The 6,414-nt window shown below is 42.9% G+C and overlaps 1 pseudogene; it reads right to left on the bottom strand.

Moving 5' to 3' along the window:
- Positions 1–2,663: 2,663 nt before the first annotated feature.
- On the bottom strand, positions 2,664–4,446 carry LOC130230655 (uncharacterized; annotated as a pseudogene).
- Between the last annotated feature and the right edge of the window lie 1,968 nt (positions 4,447–6,414).

Here is a 6,414-nt window from a genome sequence, read left to right as displayed (position 1 = left end):
AACAAGATCTACAGCTCAAGGCAATGACTTAGAAGCACATAAACAAGAACACAGTTCTTACAAACTGAGAACAAAGATTTATTGAGCTATACTACAATACATGAAACTAACTACGTAATAAGCAAACAAACAAACGCACACACACATTCACACATACACACAGAGGCAGTTCAGAGGATGTAAGATGAGTTGAACAACCGTCCCAAATTAATTCTAATACTTCTTACATGATCTTAGAATAACACCTGAAAAACCACAAAAGCAGAGACATGGCTTATCTTTAACTGCTTAAGATCAATCTGCACCAGATCAGCAAGAGACAACATTATTTTGTGGTACTTGCGCCCTTTTTGCCGAAGTCGAATTTCCCTCGCCGGCTGGCCTCGGGGAAACGCGGTGCTCCTGATTGGCTGGTGGCTTCTGTGACGTCCTTGGGATTCCCTCGCTCGTGAGTGGGTCGTTCTGGGTTACCGAGGTGACAGACTGCTGAGTCGGTTTGCGGAAGTTCGTGCGGTTTCGGTGGTCCCGAAACTTAAGAGGTTTGCATGGGAAGTTCGTGGTGACCCAATCGCGTGGCGGCGCAGTGTCCGAGCAGGCGAACGGGGGCAGAAAGCAAAAGCATGTGCAAGCCAGCTAATGCAAAAAGCAAAGTTTCTTTGTTGCAGGGTGTTTTTAAGTGACCTGGTTTGGTCCATCCCCATGGCACTGTCTTCCAATGAGCAGTTGCCATGAAGGGCGGGGCCACGCCCCGTACCATCATAGAAAGGGTCAATAATTAACAGACTGCATGTAGAATTCTCGTGGTAAGTTTTGTGACTATACCACATCAAAGGTTACACAACAAATACTGTTTGTGCTACTAGTTTTTCATTTACACCAATGTATTGCAAATGTCACTAGCTTTCGTTCAATACCAGACATCATACATTTCAGACACATACAGATCATTTAAATCTGCAATAAGAGTTAACCTGGTTGGTTGGAATAAACATAGCATATGAGGAAAACCATGGCATGTTATTCAAAGATACATCTGCCTTAGTTTTGACAATATAAAAGTTTGTCTTTCATTCGTATGCAGTATTTTCTTTTTGTCTCTACGAAATTGTACATCTGGCAGGATGTGCCCGAGGCGAGCACATGACCATGTAGAGGAGTCATTCAAACGTCTCGTGAGGCCGTTCCCGCTGAAAATCCTGTAAAGCCCCATTGTTTAAGTTTATTAGTCATTTACTAGTTAGCTGAAGGGTACCAGAACATCTGCAGCCAAAGTATTGATTCTGCAATTCAAGTCAATGGTGCTCTGTGATCGTGATGGTATAAGCCCTCAAGCAAGTTCAATGACAGACAATTTGGCGCCCAGTTTCTGAGGTTTCAGATTTAACTCGTGCTGTTCACTGCGATAGGCTATGAGTTACTACATCCCCCTTTGATTGGCGATGTTCCCAGTGTGAACATTGGCAGGCACTGGAACAAACAGGCAGAAGCAGAGAGAACAGGCAAACACAAGACACAAACAACATCATCACTAACTGAATCTTGGTGCGGGGTTTAGGCACTTTGGAATGCTCGGGTTAGCAACACTTAAGGTGTAGAAGAGCATAGTTTAGTATGATCAGAATTCAGGCTTCTAGGACTAACCAAGGTATTGAAGGTTCAATGAAGGTGTATAGGCATTATCTCAATCAGTAAAGAATTCAAATTTTGGTCAGCGTTATCGCATCTAAGTATGCGCAAGATGTGGGGCGTGCACATTTGAACAACTTTTGGATGGCCTTTACTCACTCGTGGAGGAAGAAGGCAAGTGTCAAAGTCCACATATACCCTACAATGCTGTTTTGACGAGAGTCAAAACCAATAAATTTCGTTCTTTACCTTCAATCCTATTTTCGGTTCTGGATTGAAAGTGAAGAAATGTGGTTAACAAAGCTTTTGAGTTTTCGCCTAAAACATGTCGTCAGACAGGTGCTACAACATTAAATTATCAATACAGCGATCACACCATTAAGGCATTGATCCGTGAGGCTTGGTGAAAGGAGTCAATCCCAATTCTGAGCTCTGGACTTAAACATCATCTGTGGGGGTTCCCTGATGAGGCAAGAGAAATGAATTAAAAGACATAGTGAGAGAAAAAGAAAACAACACTGAGACATAAGGACATTGAGTGAGGTTAGCACAACAAACAAGTGTCACATATGTGTATTAGCTCCTCTCTACTAGAGATTGGTCCTACCAGTGCAGTGGAGGGAAAAGTGTATGTATTGGGTTTAGGAAACATAGCTAGGGCTAGGTGACTTCCTAAAATGACAAAAACAGGTTAGCGTTATATTAAGAGTTTAGGATAGTGGGTCTGTGTCAGCAGGTTGGTTCCTCCCCCTTTCTGGTCACTTGGAGTTGAGGGACTGGACTTGGCATGGCACAGGTAGGATTTGGATTGATTCTGAGTTCAGTGGAGTGGCAAACGACCAAGACAGCACTCTTAGGAATTGGAAGGGTTTCATCCACAAGTGTTTGTTTGATGCAGTGGTGACCTGAGGCATCAGGTGTTGAGTTAGCATCTAACTCTGGTGTTAAGGTACAGTCTATTGAGTCTTCGAAGTTATGGTGCTTACAGTTCTCTGTAAGTGAGGTGGAGAGGTGCTGTTTTGTGAGGTCGTTGCTTGTCAGGCAGAATCAGGTTTTCCTTTCCTTTCCCACTTCTGATCCTCTTTCCTTTGTTGGAAGAACTCTTTCAAGATCATTTTTATCAGTTCTTGAGGGTCAAAACATGGTGACGCTTTCCCTTCTGGGGGTTCAGTTGAAGCTCGATCAGCGTAGAATCTTTGTGAGTTCTTTCGTTGACCTCTTGGGCTGGTTGTGTCAAGGTGCTGTTGCTTTACCTTGGAGGTACCACTGGATTCCCACGAGCTTGTCCCCCTTTGGTTTGCAAATGAGGTGGACCTGTTCTACGGTCTCTCCCGGTGACGTTCAGTTGAGTGTTGTCGTCCATGCAGTCCATTCCAGTGGCTGTTCCACTGTTTAGGTCTGGTATCAGCATGACAGTCTTGTTGTCTGTTGTAAGACGACACATTCCACTCACTGGGAGGTAGATTAGCATTGTCTGGGCCTTGGGCACCCTCAAGGGCCAGATCTTGACTTTGGGTGTTGAAGTCATAAACAGCAGGGATTTTGGCAGTCTTTTCTAAAGTCGTCCTTTGTTTGACGTAGGCTTTATGTGCCAAATCTCGTAATTGCTGAGTGCTCATCGTGTGGGGGCATGCAAGAACCCCAAGATGGTGGCTTACCCCAGGATGAAGGTTTCTCAGGAAGAGAATTTTGAAGTTTAGGTCCTCTTCCATCTCAGGTTCATTGCGGGTGCCGAAGTAGGCTCGTCTGAGTCTGCTATAGTAGGCTTGAGAAGACTCATGGCGCACCTTGTTTCGTCTCCAGGGCAGCTACAAGTCCTTGTTCAGACTCGATGTCATCAAACTCTCTGATGAGGGCTTCTCGGTGCAGGAGGTAGTCAGTCTTTGTGTGAGCAGGCTGACGGTCCAGGAAGCTGCGCACTTCAGGGCTGGAGTTTGCTCTGAGCAAATACAGTCTATCTTTGTCAGTGACATTGGGTCTCATTTCCAAGTGAAAGTCAATGTCTTGCAGATAGGCGTGAACATCTAGGCTGCCTGGCAAATTCGGCGTGAACTTGCCCAGGTTCATGACTAGCTTGTCAAGGTCTCTAAGGTCCAGGCCACATGGTGATACATGGCTGGCTGGAACAGAGGGAGCTGGTGAGGGTTTTGGCAGTGAACCCTCAGCTTTCTCACTGTGTGTCAGTTCATATGCATGCTTGAGTTCATCTTTAATGCTGTTGGACCCTTCTTTGATGTTGTCCAGTTGCTGCGTTAGTCGTCTGATCTCATGTCTAGCTTCACTCAGGTGAGTTTCGAGGGCTTTGGTTCTGCTGTCCTTGTCTTTAGAGTTAGCATTTACCTCTTCCAGTAGCTGTTCGACATACTCAAGCTTGTTAGCGATGTCAGCATGGTCGGCTTTGGCTTGTTCCATTTCTTGGGTGGTGGCGGCTAGAGGCTCTTGAAGTTTATCGATCTCCTCTTTGGCAGCTTGATCAGTCTCATCTGGCTGTTCCGGTCGTTCCTGAGCCTCCAGTTCTAGCTGGTTGATGCGGGATTGCATATGTGTCAGCTTGTGCTGGAGCTAGGCGGAATGCCTGTCACTCAGCTTGAGGGTGGCGATGAGGACGTGACTCAAAGTACCTGTGATCTTGGCTAGGTCTTTGTGATTGTAGCTTTTGCTTGGGTCTTGCGTCATAAGGCTGTTTAGGTTCTCATCCAGCTGGTCCTGTGTCAGATGCTGTAGCGTTTCGGCGGCCTTAGGGAGGAGGCTGTCCATTGCAACACTTAGCCATGCTTCTAGGTCCTTCCAGTGGCCAACAGGGTCTTTGGGGCGAGCCATGTTTTGCGGCGGTTAGGGGGAAGACCTAAAACTGACACAGACCTAGGAGGGAGAGAGAGAGAAAAGAACAAAAAGAAAACAAAAACAAATGGCAAACAAAAAGTGTCAGGGTGTAATATCAGGTATGAGCTACTGTTGAGTGTGGAATAAACAGGTGGGTGTTGTTCTCTGTGACTGTGGTCCTCTGGGGGGCATGCGTCTAACTTGTAGTCTGTGTGGGGACAGTCAGTAAACACACACAGTTAGGACAGCTAGAGAACAGAGGAAGAGAGCAAGACTGATAAGGAGTAGAGTGATAATTGGGTGCTTCCAGGTTCCTATAGAGAGGGAGTCAGATAATTTTAACATAAAATGTTTAAGTTTCACAAAAATTTGTTAAATGTTTCTAACGTTCTCTGCTTTCATGATTCACACAGGGACAATCTCAAAAGGGCATCGGTAGTCAACTCAGAAGAAGACAGTTAAAAGAAAGAATAGAAAGTGAAGCGAGTTTTCAAATTACAAAGTTGACAAAGGGGTGGCACTGTTGAGTCAATACATCGAAAGGGGTTGGTTTAATGTGTTATCAAGATAACTAGTTGGAGGCTACTGCTCTGGTATGCTAGCTTATGTGATGACTTGAGTTCAGTTGCAGCCACTTACAGGTTAACCTGTCCCATTGCATCAACCAGACACCAGGGGAGCACTGTCCGGTGAGGTAATTTAATACCTGAAGGATAATAATAATAATAAAAAAAGAAAAAACTTGACTGCAAATGAATTTAAAACTAATTCAAATTAGTAATGACATTAAGTGATTCAGAAATCTGATTTTATCAATAACCCTGATTAAGTGCTGCTATAATTAATCAATAATGGTTATAGAAAAGGGAAACCAAACACCAATTAACTATTAATGAAATTAAAATTTCCAAATAGTAATAATGTTGGTTAAGACTAACACTCAGTGAGGTTGTCATTAAAGTCATAAACACAATTATGATTTAATTAACCAGCAAGCATCCCTGCAAACCATAGTTATGAGAATAAATCAATTTCTAAAATAATGATGATAGGGAATGGATATTCCTGATGTCATTCAATTTGATCAAAAGTGTTTATTTAAATTAATCAATAACTGTTATTGAGGTAGGGCAGCCAATCATCAATGAACTATTAAATGAAATTAAAATTTCAGAATAGTGATTGTGTTTGTAAAGTCCCAGGAACAATAAATGTTATGATTAACTAATCAGTAAACACTGCTTATAAATCTTATAAAATCTTATAAAACTTCAAATATCAACAGTCATAGGAATTGGTTGTTCCTGTAATGTTAATAAGTTTCAGAAGAAAAGCAGTAATCATTAATTAAGCATTAAGCATTAATCTGACTGAGCAATCAAAAGCATTAAGTTATAGTCATAAACTATAATTCATTGCTAATAAACCAACTTATGAGCATTTGAATTGATAAAACAGGCCAGGTTAAGCAGGAAAAACATTTGACAAATGTGATTAAACCAGCGATGAGATCGCGTACAGTAAGGTTTATTAAATCTGCATTAGTCAAAAACTTTTCCAAGAAAGGGGAGAAACTGAGAAATAAGGCAAATAGCCTATAAAGAGTGAGAGTCGAGATTAAAATTCTCGCTAGCGTGAGTTGGGTTGTCACTTCAAATTAACACACTGGTTTCAAGACCACAAGAGCGCTAACCACTAGCCTTTAATGCTACAGCCATACCACACACTTCAATGCAACAGCGTGAGCTTCAGTTAGCTTAGCCTTGTGCTAATGTCTACAGCTGATACACGTGCGGAGGACTGCGCCTGCACACTTGAGAGTTATTCCGAAAAAGTCTCCCATGAGGAGGCTGTTACTATGACGACGTACACAGAATGAACCAATATGCGGTAATGCACACAAGCTTACATGAATCACGTGAAATGGCGGCACATTTCACACTGCTCAACAGAATATAGCACTAT

Source organism: Danio aesculapii, chromosome 6, assembly GCF_903798145.1.
Source record: "Danio aesculapii chromosome 6, fDanAes4.1, whole genome shotgun sequence".
Classification (NCBI taxonomy): Eukaryota; Metazoa; Chordata; class Actinopteri; order Cypriniformes; family Danionidae; genus Danio; species Danio aesculapii.
This window is presented reverse-complemented; position numbering and strand designations above follow the sequence as displayed.